The following is a 22,819-nucleotide window of genomic DNA, read 5'->3' as shown; positions in this document are numbered from 1 at the left end:
TATTTTTTTCTACAATTTAAATTTACACTTGTTCTAATGTTCAAGACTTGTAACTTTGAAAATTGTCATATGTGTGGTAACTTAATTTAGAGTAAACTTCCGTTTTACTCCATGTGATTTGGTCACTTTAACGGTTTTGCCCCAATCATCTAAAAACGACCATTTTCCTCCAATAGTTTAGTATGTTTTTCCCATTTTGCTCTCCGCCTCTAACTCCATTCAAATTGTTTGTTAACTGAAAGGGTATTTTCCAAAACTTCAAGTATAAAACTAGGTTAAAGTTGTTGTACAAATAATCTTAACATACTAAACATACAAATTGAAGGAAAACTCAAAAAGACAAGGTGATATTTTTGTAATTATCAATAACTATCAAAGTTACTCTACAAATATACCTAAAAAAAACCTAACCCCTCCTACAAATTGAAGGAAAACTCAAAAAGACAAGGTGATATTTTTGTAATTATCAATAACTATCAAAGTTACTCTACAAATATACCTAAAAAAAACCTAACCCCTCCTCCCCCCCCCCCCCAAAAAAAAACCTAACCCCCACCCCCCCCCCAAAAAAAAAAAACCTAACCCCCACCCCCCCCCCTAAAAAAAAAAACCTAACCCCCCCCCCCCCCACCCAAGCTAAAATGCTAAAAACTAAACCCCTAAAAAACCTAAAAAAATCTAAAAAAAAAAACACACAAATTATTTTATTTTATTTTTTTAACATTTTTTGTTAAAAAATCGCTACTTTTAGTAGCAGCAAAAAAATTTTTTTTTCTAACGAAATGTAGCGATTTTTTAATAAAAAATGTTAAATTTTTTTTTTTGTGTTTTTAGGTATTTTTGGTTGAGTTCACATTTGTATTGTAACTTTGATAGTTGGTGGTAATTACAAAAATGTCACCTTGTCTTTTTGAGTTTTCCTTCAATTTGTATGTTTAGTATGTTAAGATTATTTGTATTTGATCTTTTGCCATAAAACTAAGGGTATTTTAGTAATTTTAAAGATAAAGATTTAATTATTTATTAGATTTATATACATACATGTATATATAAAATACAAAAGAAGTCTCTCCATCTCTCTCATCCCTTTCACTCTGTACATATTCTCTACCAGACACCACCACCTCCAACTGCCACCTGACCACCGCCACCATCTAGTCATTAAAACTTGTCGACAACCTGGAAACACCTGATACGCGCAAAATGAAACATATAAATTATATCAATTGTGGCATAAAACTAACCCTTTTTTAGTACTAATGTTGGAAAAAGTGTGCTTTTGTCTTCCTTTTGTATTTTCAGAATTAAATGAGCTCAAATTAACAAAAGAAGCAAAAAGACAGCAAAATCTAACATAAATACAAGAAAAGGGACAAAAGTGGATTGCCCGACCCCTCGACAGCATCCTCCCAAGCAAAACAAAGAAGACAGAAGACTGAACACGCATCGTGCTCGCCCAAGAAGCAGCAGAAAAGACAAACCTATAGAAGCTTTTATTGCCCACCATGGGGTCGTGCCCAGCGGACACGGGGGCGTGGTCAGAGTGCTGCAGGCGCATTTATTGTAATTGCGAATTACAATTAATGAAGAGAGAGAGTGTCAGACGGACACGGGGCCGTGCCCAGTGTAGGATCGTTGTTGAACCCAAATGAGTCAATCCGAAGAGTTGTTTATCCAATTCAGAGGCGGAATCAATGAATTAGACACTCAAACTAATTATAATGCTTTCTTTTATTGATCTAACAACGTTTACAACCTGAAAGCAAATTGGCAGTACTTCGTTACAATTTTCAGAACCATTACCAAATGAACATCAAGTGCACTATTTATAGGTGAAAGGTTCCGCTTATTTGGACTGTCCATTGAAGCGAAACTGTTGTTATGGTTTCGCATATATGGCATGTCCGTATAAGCGGAACCTCATGCTTTAACACCTAATTTCGTTTCTCGAACCTCGTGCACTGGATATCCTATCCTATTCTATTACATGATACAAGACGAAGTCAATAGACGTAATGCACTAACACCCAGGCTTCTATTCAGCCTATAAATAGGAGTGCTTGGAGCCATTTCAACTCATCCCTTGGCACACCACCTCTCTCACACTTCACCCACCACCCACCACCATCACAACACCATCATCCACCACCATCATCCATTATCCATTATCCATCATAGAGTGTGTGAGTCATCTCGGGATCCAAGATTGATCGTAAGAGTTCTTGACAATCAAAGGCCATGTTTGCCTAAGTCTCTTACATTACTTGATGAAGACAAGTGTCTAGTGTAATACTTTTTATTTTTAATCTTTTGCACTTTTTATTTGGTTTTGTATTAATGACTTTAATAACTAGTTTCTTTTGTTGAAGGTGATTCTTCCTTATCGTTTGTCTGTGGTGTCTTGACATTATTTTACTATCTATATAAAATAAAAGATTTTCACCATTCATATCTCCACGGTCTATATGGAGGTATGTTGGCTACCTGGTCGGGGGTTAAGGGAACGGTTTGGTAAGAGTCTTGCCCTTGTTCAGCGTTTAGAGGTCCTGCAAGGGACCTGGGTCAAATTTAGTAGGATCTCCTTCAATACCCAAAAGGTATTGGATGGCAGGGATCCAAACTCTTTGACCCCCTCATAAGTAAACTACTATTAATACTATAACCCGGCTACTTAGGATTGTATCCCTGCTGACTCAGACTACTTAGTCGAGGGTAACGTCACCTTCAAAATAGGGGCCTACCATAATTTGCATTAATAACTTAATTAATTATCTTTCAATAATCCGACCCTTTAGGATTGTATCCTTGCTGACTCAAACTACTGGGTTGAGGGTAATGTCACCTTCAAAAGAGGGGCCTACTACAATAACTAAGATAACCTCTTAAACAAGTGCAAAAGTGCGAAAATAATCAAAGGTTACACTATACACGAGTCGGATCCAAGTGATTCATCTTGTCTATCTGTTTTTATTTTTATTTATATTTTTCAGCATTTAGTTAGTTTTATTTTCTTAGTTTTAAAATCTTTTCTAACATTTTGATTTGATTAGACGTTGAGGATAAACCGGTACTAAAAGCTCTTGTGTCATTGGACGACCTCGGTATCTTACCAACACTATACTACGTCCACGATGGGTGCACTTGCCCATATGTGTGTTTAGTGTTAGTAAATATCGTGTTTTATAAATTTAAAACTTGGCTAAAAAGTGTAAAAAGGGCTTAAAATATATACCTAAAACATATACACACTAACACGCATCAAGTTTTTGGCGCCGTTGCCGGGGACACAAGGATTTTAAGAAAGTTAGGAATCAACGGCCTAATCATTTTTTTATTTTCTTTTTATTTTTTTAGGATTTTTCTAGTTTTTCAACTTCTGCAGAGCTCAGCACGGGCCGTGCCCGCTGAACACGCCCCGTGCCCAATCATTGGAATTGACAATCTTGTTTTAAGTCAGACAGTAAGCTGAACACGGGGCCGTGCTCACTCAACACGCCCCCGTGCCCAAGATTCAGTTACTGAAAACAGAACCGTTAGATCCCGACGGTTGGTAATTTCTGACACAAACATGAGTGATGGTAATTCTTTTTACTTTCGGCACTCTTATGGTACGAGGTGTCGATTATGTGGCGCCAACTATAAAGAATTAGAATGTTATTTTCTAAATTATAAGCCCCACTATTTAGACCCATCGTCTCCCTATAACCTTAAGAGGGGCGAAAGTAAAAATAATCACTATCTCTCCCTCGAATGCGCCCAACCTGGTATTCTAGGAGAAATGCTCCTTGACGAGTTAATTCAATTAGAAAATCTAATTCTTAATTGGTTAAAAGAGCTTAGGAAGGATTTCATTGATTCATCCCAAGAGGATAACCAAGAAGAAGTGTTGGGATCGCATGAAAACAACCTCGTTGTTTCCAATCTTACCTTCATATCTAGCAAAGATGTGGACGATAGTCGTCCCTGTGCCAATTGTGCCGTGAAGGACTCTCCATCGACTTCGTTCGGTGCATACATAGACCTGAGCGATTCGGCATATACCTTCTTTAACGAGAGCCCGGAAAAGGGTTGGACTTGTCCACCTAAAATAAACATAGGAATTACCCTCACCGACAACCTCTTGCGTTCTCGTCTTAGTCTAGAGCAATTAAGGTATCTTAGGCACTTTGGGGTTGTTCCAACCAGTAAGGAACCACCCGATACAAATAAGTTCCTTAAGAAGTAGACAAACTGTAGGATCGTATCGCGACCCGAATGAGTCGATCAGAGGCGTTTTCGTCAATTACAGGTGTGGAAAACAAGTAATTAACGTAGGAATAGCTTGCAATTCACTTTAAACTCTTTCTGTATTGATTTGACAGCAATTACATTCAGTTCTCGATCCGGCAGCACTTCGGTACGAGATTCAGCAACCGTTACAAATGAAATCGCTCTTAGGATATTTATAGTGTTCTGGGATCGCTTATTGGACAGGCCCAATAAGCGGTCCATACATGTGACACTCGAGCGGTTCAACACAGTCCAATGAGCGATCCAACATGTTTGACGTTCGAGCGATCCTAAGTCATGACATTCGAGCGATCCACTATCCTAATGGACCTATAAGCGATCCAAGAAACTTAAACCTATACAATTTTACTATTTTTCGTATTTCGTGCCTAGATCTAACATCTTAAGACTATGACTCGATACAAGACGGAATCAGCAGATATAGTGCACCAACAGACTCCCCCTCAGATGTTGATGAAGTCGACTATTGAGTCACAACAATGCTGTGTATTCACATCTTCAGTCTTGATCAGTCTTTGGACTTCTCTCTCTCTAACTTCAGACTCTCCCTCTCGATTTACTGGTATTCATTTGTTCTCCAGTAACATCTTCAGGATCGTTATCTGGCTTTCCGTCTAACAGCTTCTCATCTTATCCTGCATAAGCTCTACCTCAAAGTAAATTTCTTTCACATATATTTCAAACATATAACACTGCACCAATTTAGACTTTCCTTCAAAACAAATACAGATTTTGATGAACCACTTGACAGGTTAGATTATGAAAACATTTAATTTCACACAAACACTCCCCCTCAAGTATTGCTCATCATGTTTAGCACTCGGAATTTTGAAAATCAGCTATTCAACATCAGTTGTCGAAAATCTTTTTGACATTTTCAAAAATTTATGCTAAAACATACCGAAAATCTTTTTGAAAGAAAATAAAATGCAAAAATAAACTATTTACAGACAATATTTTTGTGAGCTCGTGCAAGAGGATCATATCAGATTTAAGACCTATCACTAACACCGTTAAGCTTTAAACATTTTTAGTTCTAAACAATTTACCTAGATTGTCAGTATGTTTGTCCACTTAAATTTTCACACAGACTTCAATTGATTCGAGATACGATATTAACGTTTTAGAGACTTAAACTTAATTGTGTATCACTCCACTTGAATATACTCCTGTATCCAGATCCCAAATATTCAGTCTTACAGGTGAGTATACCACAGATGATATCTGTAAAGGGGTTACGTGCGAGGGCCGTGAGAGCTCAGGTCGATACTTCCGTATACGCAGAGAGATGACGGCTTCGACTTTTGGTGGGTCCCCTTTAGAGGATCTTTTGATTACAACAGCAGCGACTATCAATTTTATTGTTTCATCAGCTTGCTGAGGGCGATGCTATATTTCAAGCATTTTGCGAAAAGTATTACCGGGGACTAGGTCAGTACTTCCATATATTATCCGGGGACTAGGTCAGTACTTCCATACAGCAGAAGTTCCGGGATAATACCCCAGATATAACTGAGTATAAAGACCTAGTATCTCAGAATATGGGACCTTTCAAACAAGATTTCGGGGGTTACCCATATATTCAAGAATAGTTACCCACGCATCAAGTAAGTTTGAATTTTAAGTTTATATCTCGTTTCAATTTACTAAATGTGTGCGAAAATCTACTGACACATCCGCAGTAAGATTGTTTATCACATTTTGACTTTCCAATTCTTTAGCATGTCGTGATAGTCCACTGATGTACTATCATTTCCTCTTTTTCGCAACAAAAACTCATTTTTTTTAGCTTTATCATGTTTTTGTCTTTTTCAAATTTTCTGATGTTTTTGGATTTTCTAAACATTCTTACTCCCCCTAAAATTCAAATACATCTTAATGAAAATTGAAAACAAATTATACAGAACATGACAACTGAAATCGAATCACCTCAAATCGCCATTCACTAGGCATAAACAATCAGAACTCCCCCTATCAACAAACTATTTTCCCATTTAGATTTCAAAACACTTAAGTTTGTTTTAATCAAAATGGTTTTTCCGGAAAATAAGTTTGTTTGATTTTACCAATTGTAGGTTACCATTTGTAGGTTTAACAACAAGTGTTCGGGGGTGTGGTTCATCATCTTGTCTATCGACCAATGTAGGAAAATACAAGTACAACTTAATGTCCTTGATTTACCATTTTCAGTTCAGAAACCTCTGTACCAATTGTAAAAAATACACAAACAAACCTCTTTACCGTTTGTATGATTGACTTTACCAAATAAAACTTTAAGAAAGATGCCGATTCATGCCCCACGCTTACCAACCTGGGAGCTCCGGCAAGTCCTGAGACTTATTGTTCGAAGTACGTACCATCCCAGTCACAAACCAGGGATGGTTCAATTTTTTCTTTCTCTGTTTTCTTCTCATAAAACTCCTTAACCCCTTTGACTTTTCGATCAATCATTTTGCCAAAGATGTGTTTTACCTTGGGGTTAAAGACCTTCTCAGCATCAAATTCCTGTTCATCATGATAAAATTGATTAGAAATCTCAACTTTACCAATTTTCTTTTTATAATTCTCAGCCCGAAGTAATGGAAAATCCTCATCATTAACAATCGGAACTGATTTTTCAACTTTTACATCAGCTTCACATTTTGAAACAACTTGTGGCTCAACTGATTTTGTGAAATCAATTTCATCGCCCGAAGATAGCTCTTCTGATTTCAACCTATCAGAATCATCGCTAGAGCTTTCACCACCCTTCTTCACAACCCATTTTTGTTTATCAGATTTTACATTCTTTTTGTAAAACTTGTTCGAACTCTCACCTTCCTCAAAAATAGAATTTTTAAACAATTTAGTTCTATCCAGTGGTGATTCGAACGCAAACACCTTTTCTGAGATTTTACGAAAAACTCCCTGTTTTGATTGTATCGCCTGAGAACAATCTTTGGCGATATGTCCAACGTTGTTGCACTTGAAACAGGTTCTCGAGTCCTTCTTTTGTTCAGCTACCTTCTTCAACTCAGCTTGTTTCTTTTTCAGAAATTCACTGTTTGTTTCCCTCCAGAAACTTGTCTTTTCTTCTTCATCGGTTGATGTACCTGAAACAAATGACATTTTTGATTTAAAATCACGAACATATTTTTCATTTTTCTGTTTTTCTGTAGGAGTAAAACCAAGACCTTTCTTTTTGAAATTACCGTTATGGTTTGATTTCTTTTGGAAACCAGAACCAGAACCGTAACCCTTTTTCTTGTTTAATCTTTGTTGAACTCTTGAGGTGTAAGGTTTAGGTTTTTCATTAAGACATAAGCCTTTTATTTCAGAAATATTAATTTCTGTGAGTACGAAAACCTTATTTATCAATTCAGTTTTAACACCTCTTATTGGAAATTCTTCATCAGAATATAATTTGTCAGAATCATTCAAAGTATAAGCAACTTTAAACAATCCATCATCCAAATTAGATTTTGACAATAGAAATTTTCTATCATAAACTAATTTGTCCAGTTTTTCTGTTTGACACTGTGTGCTTGACCCAGACTTTGACTCTTCAATATCATCACTCTCTAACACATGATCCACGACTTTCTTCATCAATTGAGACTGTTGATCAGTGTCAGATGATGTAAATACAACATCAATACTTTCTGGAAGATTGACTGACGACTCTGACTCCCACTGTAAATTTGTGGCCTTTTTGACTCTTTCATCGTTTGGATATCTTGGCAAATATCCATTTTCTAGCGGGGGTGGACACTTGTTATAAGTGACACCTTTCTTCTTACCAGATGGCGTCTTTTCAGTGTCGTTTTTCTTGTTCTTCTCCTTCTTGTCAGCAATCTTTACATCAGCACCTTTTCCAGCTGCTTTTTCTTTAGTTACATCATCCTCTTCCCATACCTTCATGCTCTCAACAGTCGGATAAATCCTGTCAATCACATAGGAAGTACATGAGTAACTTTTCAACAAACGATTTACTCTTTCAGTTTCAATTCGTTGCAGCTCAAGCTTCTGTTCTAAAGCAGCACATTTTTCAATATAGTTGTTTACAACTTTTTGTTTTGTCATAAATGCTCCCTGAAGTGTCTTCATAGCAACAGCTTGTTCTTCACTCGTTTGATTGTACTGATTCATTGTCTTGTTCAGCACATCATATGACTCCTTCAGACTGTTTAAGTTGTAAATCAACGTGCTGTTCTGCTTTTTCACAATCTCACAGTTTTCACACTTCACCGGAACCTCTTTCGCATCAACACCTTCATCAACCTTGAACTTAGGCACTTCTTTCACAGTTTGCCTTTTCACCACCGGCACTTCTTCATCATCACTACTCACCGGCGTCTTGATCTTCTTCTTTTTCTTCTTGACTTTTTTGTCTTCGCTATCACTCTCAGCAAGCAGCTTCATATCTTCTCTGTATTTTCTAGCCCAATACTTTGTATCATCATCACTATCATCTACAATCTTTGCTGTAAAAGCAGTGTACGCTGTGGTTTGATCAGGAATGTAATCATCCCAAGTAAAATTTGCCCAGCTAAAACCTTCTGGTAATCTCTCATCATCTTGATCAATTATCAAAGCATTACCATCCCTTCTTTTATCACAACCATAACTGCTCACACAAGCTCTCTTTCCTGTATCTTCAACCACATCTCGTCCATGTGCAGTCTGAGCTTGATGTTTTTGTTGTTGAGATGATTGACCAACTTGGTGATAGATAGCTTTCCGATAATAATCGTTGTTGTTGTTGAACGGATTTTGAGCTCCACTTGCTTCTCGGTTTGTGCACTCTCTCTTGAAGTGTCCTTTTTCCCTGCACCGAAAACAAGTAACTTTTGATTTGTCAAAACCTAAAGTAGAAACATTCGCATCACGAAGATCATCTCTCCCCGTGATTTGTTTGAACTTCTCAGCTCTCCGTAAAACACTAGCTAGACACCACTTTATATCCATCAGCTCCATCTCTTCAGCATCTATCTGGTCGTAATCTTCTTTGGTTAACATTAGATTGCCGATACGACCTGCAACAAAACAAGTATAAGATTCCAAAACCATTCCTAATAAAGACATTTGGTTTTTGGCAATTTCTTCAGAATAATCTTGATCATTCTCAAGATTCAATACAATGTTGCACTGTAATCTTTTCCCATTTTTAGTTGCTGAGATGTTTGGATCAAATGACGAAAATGAAGTAAAGTTGGTTTTGCTGCTTGATCCAGATGATGGACTTTCTGATGAACTTTTGGCACTCATACCAGTCACAATCTTTGGAGATAGATTTGCTGATTTCTCATTTATCCCAGCTTTATAATATAACCCGATGTCTTGTTCTCCATCAAAATCTTTCATTCTAATCACTTTCCGTTGTTCCATTTCTTGAGCTTCGATCTTTTCGATGAACTTACTGAGCGTCAGATTGCTAAAACCTTTCTTGTTTCTGAGCATCATCAAGTAGGTGCCCCAACTCTCATATGGCAACGCATCAGCAAGTTTTTCAATTATCTCCTCATTACTCTTATCAATACTCAATCTTTTCATATTTGCAAGCAGATTACAATATCGTTCAATAATTTCTCTCGTACTCTCGTTTTTCAACCCTCAGAATAAATCAAACTCTTTCTTCAGAAGTGATTTCTTGCTCTTGACCATTTCCTCACTTCCTCTAAACTTCGAACGTAATGCTTTCCAAATGGAGTACGAAGTTCCATTATGCTGTAGAAGAACCATAATATCTTCTTTGACTGCCTGTTGAAGAAGACTAAGCATCATTTTTTCATCTTTGTACTTTTTCCGAGCATCAGCCATAAGATCTTTGATCGGAACGGGTTCTTCATCATCATTCAATGGTCTAACATATTTTGTCTCGACACATTCCCAAGAGTCAAGATAATTCGCTTGCACCCAATTTTCAAACCGACCTTCCCAACCCTTATATTCTTCGATGTTCATTAGTTTGGGAGGTTTTTGCATCGTCCCTGTTTCGTTTTCTAACATTGTGGTTTGAATAGCAGTGATTGGAGTACTTGGAGTAGCGAATGCATTATAAAAATTGTTAGTGCACCTACGTCTGTTGACTACGTCTTCTATCAAGTCTTGAAGGTTGATCAGATAGGAAATGGCACGGAATCCTAGAATAGCTTATTTGTATATGGATCGCTTATTTGTACATAGCTAGGATCGCTTATGTGTCAGGTATAGGTTAGGATCGCTTATAAGTCATATGCTGGATCGCTTTTATGGCACAATGTGGACCGCTCTTATGTATATGTCGTATGAGCGGACCAGAATGCCTATAAATAGGTCTTAGGGGCGATCCAAAACACATAGTTAACGGTGTATTGTTCCGGTACTCTGCTGAAGTGCTGTCTGATCGTGTAATCGCATTCGATATCAATAAAACAGCAATATTAAAGTGAATACAGCTTGAATAGCACCGAATTATTAGTTTCCGCCTCTTAATTCGGATACGAACTTCTCTGAACGACTCAAACAGGTCGAAGAACGATCCTACAAGTGGTATCAGAGCTCAGGAGGAGGAGTTCTTGCCATTTTAGCTGCATTTCTTCTGATTTTCTACACTTTCTTCACTTTTTCAAAATTTTTCACGGTAAAACAAGCTCAAAATCACACAGTGCACTCGGAATCATGAATTAACAAATCCTTGAAGTTTTCAGATCTAAAATCGACGTAGAAACCAAGATTTTAGGTGATTTGCTTTTTCAGATTCGTGCAAAAAGTGACATCAGCATCTGAACCGCTCCAAATTACGCGTCTGGACCGCTCTAAGGATCAATTTTGACTTCTGGATCGCTCGAAATTTCAATTTGGACCGCTCTTTTGACTGATTTTGGACCGCTTATCTATCAGTATCCGGACCGCTCGAAATTTTAAGCTTGGATCGCTCGAAAACTTAAGACTGGACTGCTCATTCATACAAGGTTGAACCGCTCGAACGAATAACAGGTGGACCGCTCGATCTAAAACTGTTGGACCGCTCGAACTGACCCTTGTGAACCGCTCGAATGAATATCTGTTGAGTCGCCCGAACGAACAGTGTTTGGTTCGCTCCTCCAGTCAAGTATTTGGACCGCCTATTTGGTCGGATCGCTCGAACGGACAGTGTGTTTTGGACCTCTTATTCGGACATTTAGTCATTTCATTGGTTCGCTCTTCTGAACAGTTGTCTAAAATTTGGAATCTTTGTGACATTTGAACATTTGATCAATGGATACTGAATTTTATAATGCTTTTGCTACCCCTGCCTCGATTACTCAAAGTGCTTTGATTGAAAATGAAACCGGAACGTCTCAGAAACCACCGAAACTCATGGATATTGATGATTACAACGTGTGGTCGGAACGATTCGGAAATTGGGTAGAAGCCTATCATCTTGATGCGTGGGAACACACCGAGGAACCATATGTTAAACCCACAAAGGATGATGTTGTGAATGGTACTCCGCTAACACTTAGAGAGATGAGTACTGCAGACAAAAAGAAATATCGAGATGAAAAACTGATGGTGAGTCTACTTCAGCAAGCGATAAAAGAAGATATTTTGATACTGCTTCAACATGACGGAACTGCATATTCGATTTGGACAGAATTGGAAGAAAAGTTTACGGGAAGTGACGATATGTTAAAGAACAAAATGTCTCTTATGAAGAAGGAATTTGATTTGTTTCGGGGATTGAAAAATGAAACCACCAAGAAAATTATTGATAGATATTGTAACTTGGTGAGAAATATGACAAAGTTAGGTATTAAGAAAGATACTGATGAGTTAATTGAAAAACTTGCAGATGCGCTTCCATATGAAATATGGGGAACATTTTTGATGATGCTGAAGTCCAACAAAGTAGAATATAAAAAGATGAAACTAGGAGACTTCATAAATCATTTGGAAGCTCAGGAGATGGAGCAGAGAAAGATCGCTAGGATGAAGAATTACGATGGAGAACAGGATATCAGTTTGTACTACAAGCATGGTGCTACTGATTCAACAAAATTCTCTCCTAAGATCGAAACTGCTTACAGTGTCAAAGACTCTCCTGAAAAGAAGACATCTCAGGGATCAAGCAACAGCACAAGATTTTCATCTTTTGATCCTAATATATCTGTAACAAAGAATGGTAGAAAACTTTAGTGTAACATTGTGTTAAGCCTTGAAAATGATCAAGACTACACTGAAGATATTGCAAAAAATCAAATGTCTTTGTTAGGGATGATTTTAGAGTCTTATAGTTGTTTTGTTGCAGGAAAGATCGGAAATCCAATGCTCACGAAAGAGGATTACGATCAAATTGATGCTGAGGAAATGGAATTGATGGATATAAAATGGTGTATGGCGAGTGTGATGAGACGCGCTGAGAAGTTTAAACAAATTACTAGCCGTGATGATTTTCATGATGCAAACGTTTCAGCTTTAGGTTTTGACAAATCTAAAGTTACATGTTTTCGTTGCAGGGAGAAGGGGCATTTCAAGAGGGAATGCAAAAACCGTGAAGCTACCGGTGCCCAGAATCCTTTCGGAAACAATGATTATCACAAGAAGGCCATCTATCATCAAATCACTCAACCAGCACAGCAGCATCTGGCACAAACAGCTCATGGGAGAGATGTGGTTGATAAAAAGGCATGTGTTGTTAATCAGGGAAAATATGATAATTTTACCTGGGAAAAGTATCTTCCGAAAGAAAGCAAAGTGTGTTTAGCTGAACAAAATGACGAGAAGTTGGCTGAAGGATTTACTTGGGATGATTTCTGTACAGATCAAGACTTTATGGCCAAAAATACTTCTCATGCTTTCTTTGCTAATGCTTATGATCTTAAATGTGCAGAAAGATGCAGAAAAGTCATTGAAGCTGCTGAAGAAAGACAAAGAAAGAACAGAGAGGAGGCAGAAGAGGAAGAGAGATTGAAAGAAGAAGCGAAAGCTGAGAAATTGAGAAGAGCTCAATTTTTAAATTCAAGCAGGACAGTCAAAGAGGTTCCTGAATTTGAGATTAAAGTGGATGATGAACCGGTCATGGTCCAAGAAAAGTGCATGAACTGTGATTCACTGATTAAGCAGAACAATGAGTTGCTGCACAATATTCACAAGTTGAAGGAATCATATGATACAATGAACAGAGAAATCAACAAATATACAGATTCTGATGGTGAACAAGCTGAAGCTATGAATACTTTGAAGATAGCTTATCTGAGACAGCTTGATACGACGAACTTTAACATAAAGAAATGTGCAGATCTCGAGCTTTAATTGGCAACACAAAAGATAGAAACTGAGAAAGTTAAGAAATTATTAGACAGTTACTCATGTTCTACTTTTGTTGTTGACAGGATTTATCCAGTGGTGAAAGATTTGAAGACGTTTGAAGAAGTGAAGATATTTGGAGAAGAAAAATCTGTGACAAAAGATGAAGAAATATTGAAGACTTCTGGTAAGAAACCAAGTGTATCCTATAATAGATGTCCGCCCCCGGTTGAAAATGGATATTCACCTTGAAATCCAAATTCAGAAAGAGTCAATAAAGCGATCAATTTGAAATGGGAGTCTGGGTCGTCGGATAACTTACCAGAAAGTATTGATGTCACATATACGTCATCAGACACTGATCATGAGTCAAAGTTGATAAAAAGTATGGTCGATCAGGTGTTAGACACAGATGACAATGAGGAATCAAAACCGAAGTCTAAACCCGAGTCAAAGTCTGGGTCCAGTGCGTCAAAGCCAACAGTCAAAAAGGACAAACGGGTTTATGATAAAGAATTTTTACTTTCGAAATCTAATTTGAGTGATGAATCAGTCAAAGTAGCATATACTTTGAAAGGTTCTGACAAGTTATATTTTGACGAAAGTTTTCCAATAAGAAGTGTCAGACTTGAAATGATTCAAAAGGTTTTCAAAATAACAGAAATTAATATTTCTGAAATAAAAGATTTCAATCTTAATGGAAAACCTAAACAATACACTTCAAGAGATCAACAAAGAATCAACAAGAAAATGGGTTACAATTGTGGTTATAGTTTCCAAAAGAAACCAAACCATAATCGTAATTACAAAAAGAAAGGTCTTGGTTTTGTTCCATAGAAAAACTATAAAAATGAAAAAGTTTATAAACCAAAAACGATGTTTGTTGCAGGAAAAACTACAGAAGCTGAAAAAGAAAAAACATTCAAAAATCAGACGAATCAAGAATTCTTTGCTAAGAAGCAAGAGGACATGAAGAAGAAGGAAGACCCGAAGAAGGTTGAAAAGAGATCTTGTTTTCAGTGTAAAGCTGTGGGTCATGTTGCGAAAGATTGTCCAAAGACATTTCGACCAATACAAGAAGTCACAAGGAAAATGAAAGAAAAAGTTGTTGAAAAAACTGAACTGTCAACCCGGAAGTTCACAGGTTTTGAGAATTCAACTTATGAAAAAGGAGAATCTTCAAAGAGTACTTTCAAAAGAATAGACAATGCCACAAATCAGAAATGGGTTGTAAAAGGTTCAGGTAAAAAGTCTGGTAATGATTCTGATTCCATAAAATCAGAGGAGCCACATGTTGAGAAAGAGATTGTAAAGAAAGTTCCGAAAGTGGACAATGTGAATTTTCCGCCACTAAGTGCTAAAAATTACAAATCTAAAATCGGAAAAGTTGGAATTTCAAAGCAGTTTTATTCTGACAAGAAGAAAATTGATGTTGAAAAAACTTTCAATGGTAATGTAAAACGCATCTTTGGAAAAATGGTCAGTGTTAAGGCCCAGAGCATTAAAGATTTTTATGCGTCCAAAGGATGGGTTTACAAGTCGGTTGAAAGGAACGAGGAGAAAGATGAAGTTACACCCAAGGAAGGTCAGGCTTGGGTGGATATATTTTTTCAAGAATGAAAATCTGACTTGCTGGAGATCCCAAGATGGTATTGTGGATCATGAATCAGCATCTTTCTAAATCTGTTTGTGAAGTTTTTGTAGGACTTGCCGGAACTCCCAGGTTTGTAAGCGAGGAGTAGGAATCGGCACTTTGAAAATTCAACCAACAGATGGTAATTGGTTGAAAAACAGGTTTGAAGAAGCTTAATTTCTAAATCTACAAGTGGTTGTATGTTTGTGGGTGTTATAAATGGTTCAGAATGAGAACCAGTTGATCTTACAAGTGGTTAAACCAAGGTCATTAAATTGAACTTGAGTTAACTATCATTCATGAAATTGGTAAACAATATGATGATGTTGCCCCATTTTTACAAAAGGTAAAAACAACGAAACTTATTTTCCGGAAAAACCATTCTGATTAAAACAAACTTAAGTGTTTTGAAATCATTATGGGAAAATAGTTTGTTGTGAGGGGGAGTTCTGATTGTTTAAGCCAAACGGATGGAGAATTGAGGTGTTTTGATATCAGTTGTCATGTTCTGTACAGTTTGTTTTCAATTTTCTTTAGATGTATTTGAATTTTAGGGGGAGTAAGAATTTTTAGAAAATCCAAAAACATCAGAAAATTTGAAAAAGACAAAAACATGATAAAACTGAAAAATGAGTTTTTGTTGCATAAAAGAGGAAATGATAGTACATCAGTGAACTATCACAGCACGCTAAAGAATTGTAAAGTCAAAATGTGATAAACAATCTTACTGCGGATGTGTCAGTAGATTTTTGCACATTTAGTAGATTGAAACGAGATATAAACCTAAATCAAACTTACTTAATTCGTGGGTAACTATTCTTGAATATATGGGTAACCCCCGAAATCTTGTTTGAAAGTTCCCGTATTATGAGATACTAGGTCTTTATGCTCAGTGATATCTGGGGTATTATTCCGGGACTTCTGCTGTATGGAAATACTGACCTAGTCCCCGAATAATACTTTCTGCAAAAAGCTTTGAAACACAAGCTCGCCCTCAGCAATCTGATTAAACAATAAAATTGATAGTCATTGCTGTTGTAATTCAAAAGATCCTCTAAAGGGGACCCACCAAAAGTCGAGCCGTCATCTCTCTGCTGAACGGAAGTTCTGACCTGAGCTCTCACGGTTTCGCATCTACCCCTTTACAGATATCATCTGTGGTATACTCACCTGTAAGACTGAATATTTGGGATCTGGATACGGGAGTATATTCAAGTGGAGTGATACACAATTAAGTTTAAGTCTTTAAAACATTAATATCGTATCTCGAATCAATTGAAATTTGTGTGAAAATTTAAGTGGACAAACATACTGACAATCTAGGTAAATTGTTTAGAACTTAATATGTAATCAAGCTTAACGGTGTTTGTGATATGTTTCATAACTGATATGATCCTCTTGCACAAACTCACAAAAATATTGTCTGTAAATATTTCAATTTCTGCATTTACTTTTATTCAAAAATCCAAAAAGATTTTCAGTGTGTTTTAGCATAAATTTAGAAAAATCAAAAAGATTTTTGACAACTGGTGTTGAGATGCTGATTTTCGAAATTCAAAGTGCTAAACTTGAAGAACTGGTTCGGGGAGTGTTTGTGTGTAGATGGTAAAGTTGTTTTGATAAGAACCAGTAATTATTTATTGAATGCAAAATCATTATTGTTTTGGTTCAACATAGTTTCTAAATTGTTGAAAAGTTTTAATCTTTGTAGAAACTTATGGTTAGGTAGAGATTGTGCAGGACTTGAGTCATGTATTGTTCCTGAGAGAGAATGAAGCCAGGTATCGATCTGAAACCTGATGGGAGCCTGTTAATGATCTTAGAACCAGTGAAAGTTTGAATTCCAGACTACGATCCCAGCTGTGTGAGAGGGGGAGTCTGAAGACACCGAGTCAACATTCAAGAAAGAAGAGTTAGATTAATGATGAAGATAGAGAACGAGGATTCTTGGAATGACAGATATTTCAGAGGCAGATTGTCGACTGATGAAGATTGTAGATAGACATGTGTGAAGACTCTATGAAGACTCCGTCAACATCCGAGGGGGAGTCTGTTAGTGCACCTACGTCTGTTGACTACGTCTTCTATCAAGTCTTGAAGGTTGATCAGATAGGAAATGGCACGGAATCCTAGAATAGCTTATTTGTATATGGATCGCTTATTTGTACATAGCTAGGATCGCTTATGTGTCAGGTATAGGTTAGGATCGCTTATAAGTCATATGCTGGATCGCTTTTATGGCACAATGTGGACCGCTCTTATGTACATGTCGTATGAGCGGACCAGAATGCCTATAAATAGGTCTTAGGGGCGATCCAAAACACATAGTTAACGGTGTATTGTTCCGGTACTCTGCCGAAGTGCTGTCTGATCGTGTAATCGCATTCGATATCAATAAAACAACAATATTAAAGTGAATACAGCTTGAATAGCACCGAATTATTAGTTTCCGCCTCTTAATTCGGATACGAACTTCTGTGAATGACTCAAACAGGTCGAAGAACGATCCTACAAAAATCCTCGTCCATTTTCAAATTGTCAACAAATTCAAATAATCAGCCTAAAAAGTGAACTGGGAATGTCAACTGATGAACCAGAAAAGCGGACCAGATAAACTGTTTTTGGAGCAGACCAGGTCACCCGACCGAATAAGCGAACCAGAGTGCAGATTGACAAATAAGCGGACCAGGAATTCAATTGGACACAAGAGCGGTTCAAAGATGTATGAAATAGCGGTCCAAGCAACTGTGAAATTACGAGCGGTCCAGAAAATGTTCAGAAAAGCGGACAGACTTCGGACATCATTTTGACCCACTTTTTCTTCGAATTTTGTCACCAAACTTTCAAGGGTTAGACTCTATGTAGATGCGCACAATCCCTGAGATTTTGAGCTAATTCTGACCGTTGGAAGTGTTTAAATCTGAAAAAGAAGGTGTAGAAGCTAGAATTTTTGATGATTTTCAGCTATTCTCTCCAGAACTCCTCCTCCTGAAGCTCTGATACCAATTGTAGGATCGTATCGCGACCCGAATGAGTCGATCAGAGGTGTTTTCGTCAATTACAGGTGCGGAAAACAAGTAATTAACGTAGGAATAGCTTGCAATTCACTTTAAACTCTTTCTGTATTGATTTGACAGCAATTACATTCAGTTCTCGATCTGGCAGCACTTCGGTACGAGATTCAGCAACCGTTACAAATGAAATCGCTCTTAGGATATTTATAGTGTTCTGGGATCGCTTATTGGACAGGCCCAATAAGCGGTCCATACATGTGACACTCGAGCGGTTCAACACAGTCCAATGAGCGATCCAACATGTTTGACGTTCGAGCGATCCTAAGTCATGACATTCGAGCGATCCACTATCCTAATGGACCTATAAGCGATCCAAGAAACTTAAACCTATACAATTTTACTATTTTTCGTATTTCGTGCCTAGATCTAACATCTTAAGACTATGACTCGATACAAGACGGAATCAGCAGATGTAGTGCACCAACACAAACTTCGTAATCAGCCCCTCGACACGGGGTCGTGTCCAGTCAACACGCCCCCGTATCCACCAAAACATTCCCTTCTGACTCTTACGTCAGAATACGGACAAACTGCGTCAGAATTCTATCTGCACACGGGGTCGTGTCTAGCCGACACGGGGCCGTGTCCAGCACGCTGTCGTTTTCTATAAATGCAGCCAAGAATTCTGCACATTTGGACCATCTAGGGACAGAGATTTGAAGGAATCTTCTCTCAACTATCCTAGGTATGTTCTAAAAAGAAGGTTCCAACAACCATCTTGTCCTTTCCTCTTTTATCCATTTCCTTCTTCTTCATCTTTCTCCGAAAACCTCCATTAAAGTTTGAAATTTCAAGCTTTGTGGCAAGGATTATTGAGTTTTGTTCAAAGAATCTTGTTAAAAATAAGTTGTATAACATTGTTTTAAGTTACTAATGTTCAAAAAGGCCTCACAAGTTCAGAAAATAACTTAGAACTTCAAGATTCCTTGTTTCAAAACTCTGCAGAAAGATGAACACGGGGTCGTGCTCATTGAGCACGGGCCCGTGTCCAGACCACTGTTTCAGCAAAATAAGCTATTTTCAGTTTATTTTCATAGAATGTCGAGTGAAAACAGCGAGACATCTTCCGTGCATTCATCAAACAGTCGAAGAGGGAGAAGGCCTTCCATTGAGGCTACACTTGTACACTATGTTATAGCATTAAGGGAAGCTCTTGATGAAATGACTTCAGTGGAGGAGGTCCTAATTGACCGTATCAACTATCTTACGGTAGGGCTGGAGAATAGCTTTCAAGAAATTAACCTCTTGCACCAGAGGTTAAATATTCTTGTAACACCTCCGATGGAACCCGTCCTCCCTCAAGAGGATTGGAACCTAGCGCTTGAAGTTAACAACCCTACCGGGTGGGACGACATTCCGGCGGAACCCCCCCCTTGAGCATCTATAAGAAATCCCGATGGAAGTCGCAACTCCTCAAACTAACGCTAACGAGCCCTCTTTTCTCCTCCCAAGGGAGATAGAGGAGTGGCTCGCTGACATATGAGGAGACCATGCTCGGAAGAAGGAGTTCTATAAAGCCACAACCAACCAAGACTATTAGCTTCTTGGAAATTTTGCTAATTAAAATAACTTGTAGGCTAGAACTCCATGGTTTATGCTTCTTGTGCTTTCTTATCTAACTTAATAGCATCTTAGGACTATGTATCTCTCTATGGTTTTTAATAAAATGATGGTTTTAAGGTTTGGATGGTGTTGTAATAAATAAAACACACCCAGGATGGTCAAGGATAACAAGGGAAACGAGAAACATGGCCCCATGCACGAAAACAGGGCCATCCGACAACAATTTCTTCATTACAGTAAGCTCAGCACGGGCCGTGTCCAGCCAACACGGCCCCGTGCTGAACATCCTGCAGAAAATTGCCCAGTTCAGGTAACTGGACACGGGGCGTGTTCACTGAACACGCCCCCCGTGTCCAGGATTCTGTTTCTTTTCTTTAATTTTTGTTACTGGCACCTGAACACGGGGCCATGCCCAGTCACCACGGGGTCGTGTCCAGACTGCCAGTAACATAAAATTTTGCTTTTAACACCATTTTACACCTTAATCAACCTAAAAACTTATTTTTGGGACACATTGAGAACAATGTGTAATTTAAGTGTGTGGGGGGGGGGATGCTAAAATCTTGAATTTTGCAAGTCCTAATAACAAGCCTTACACAAAACTCTATTGGAACCGCTAATCACCCCACATTTTTTTTCAAAAATTTTCAATTTTTTTACTTGTCTAAGTTTAAGTTGGGAATTCTAATTCTAACAAGGTTATATTTTTACAAATTTACAACCGATAGCGTCGTGATAAAAAGAACCAACATAAGAAAATTATGAAACGGCATGACAAGCTTAGTTAAAATTTGATTATATATACTTGATCACGTAAAAACCCATTCCCACAAAAGTGAGTTTTGAGCCTTTATAGAGCATACAAATATACATCTTTACACTAAATGCTCATTTTTCGTTTCTTGTGTGAATAGCCGCTTGGTTCTTACGACTCTAGAACTTGCCACGATAATTCATTCCCGGTCCTTACCAACTTAAACCCAAGTAAGTAAATGATGGCGGCATTAGGACTAACCCTTTTTCTTTCAACACCATTATTTTCATTTTTCTTTTCACCTACCAAAAAATTCCCCCTAGTTAACCCCTTTGAGCCTAAACCTTTTCATTTCTTAACCCAAAACCCTTTTACCCACCAAAACCCCTTTTTCATTTTTAACCCCTTATTTTAGTAACAAAGCTTGGTTTTCGTGTGACTCTTGAAAAAAAAATGAATGATGATGAAATTGGAAATAAACAAACAAAGCTCCTCAAACAAAAGCTTGTTTGAATAAATACTTCATTAAAAATAAAAAGTCATAAAAACAAAATGTTTTACAAAAACCAACGCTTTTTACGCCTTTCGCCCTTTTCAACTAACCACTAACCCAACCACCCACCTTTAGCCCAAGCCTAACCCTTCACCCAAAAAGTCCTCTTGATATTTACAAAGGTATAAAGTTAAAAAGGAGGGGGATTGATTGCTTGGCAAGCTTATGGTAGAAATAAGTTCCATGCCGCTCTCGAGTGATTCACTAAAAATACACCTTCGGCCGAGTGTGAGTGATTTCCCCCGTGAGGTATGTGAACTTGTATGTAAATGGAATTTTAAAAAAGTATGTTATGCTTTAATAAATAATTTATCTTATGAAATGTTTTTAATAAATCATGACGAATATGATTGTAAATAAATAAAAATAAAACCTAAACGATCTTGGAAAACCCCGACACTCTATAACAAGCCCAAAAACCTTCTCTTCTACCCATTCCATTTGGGAGTGAATAAAGCCACATTATAAAGAGTTTTGCTTGAGGACAAGCAAAGATTCAAGTGTGGGGGTATTTGATACGCGCAAAATGCAACATATAAATTATATCAATTGTGGCATAAAACTAACCCTTTTTAGTACTGATGTTTGAAAAAGTGTGCTTTTGTCTTCCTTTTGTATTTTCAGGATTAAATGAGCTCAAATTAACAAAAGAAGCAAAAAGACAGCAAAGTCTAACATAAATACAAGAAAAGGGACAAAAGTGGATTGCCCGACACCTCGACAGCATCCTCCCAAGTAAAACAAAGAAGACAGAAGACTGAACACGCCCCGTGCTCAGCGAGCACGGGGCCGTGCCCAAGAAGCATCAGAAAAGACAAACCTATAGAAGCTTCTATTGCCCACCATGGGGCCATGCCCAGCGGACACGGGGGCGTGGTCAGAGTACTGCAGGCGCATTTATTGTAATTGCGAATTACAATTAATGAAGAGAGAGAGTGTCAGACGGACACGGGGCCGTGCCCAGGCTTCTGTTCAGCCTATAAATAGGAGTGCTTGGAGCCATTTCAACTCATCCCTTGGTACACCACCTCTCTCACACTTCACCCACCACCCACCACCATCACAACACCATCATCCACCACCATCATCCATTGTCCATCATAGAGTGTGTGAGTCGTCTCAGGATCCAAGATTGATCGTAAGAGTTCTTGACAATCAAATGCCATGTTTGCCTAAGTCTCTTGCATCACTTGGTGAAGACAAGTGTCTAGTGTAATACTTTTTATTTTTAATCTTTTGCACTTTTTATTTGGTTTTGTATTAATGACTTTAATAACTAGTTTCTTATGTTGAAGGTGATTCCTTATCGTTTGTCCGTGGTGTCTTGACATTATTTTACTGTCTATATAAAATAAAAGATTTTCACCATTCATATCTCCACGGTCTATATGGAGGTATGTTGGCTACCTGGTCGAGGGTTAAGGGAACGGTTTGGTAAGAGTCTTGCCCTTGTTCAGCGTTTAGAGGTCCTGCAAGGGACCCGGGTCAAATTTAGTAGGATCTCCTTCATTACCCAAAAGGTATTGGATGGCGGGGATCCAAACTCTTTGACCCCCTCATAAGTAAACTACTATTGATACTATAACCCGGCTACTTAGGACTGTATCCCTTCTGACTCAGACTACTTAGTCGAGGGTAACGTCACCTTCAAAAGAGGGGCCTACCATAATTTGCATTAATAACTTAATTAATTATCTTTCAAT

Source organism: Helianthus annuus, chromosome 3 (assembly GCF_002127325.2).
Source record: "Helianthus annuus cultivar XRQ/B chromosome 3, HanXRQr2.0-SUNRISE, whole genome shotgun sequence".
Classification (NCBI taxonomy): domain Eukaryota; kingdom Viridiplantae; phylum Streptophyta; class Magnoliopsida; order Asterales; family Asteraceae; genus Helianthus; species Helianthus annuus.
Note: the sequence above shows the minus strand (reverse complement) of the source record.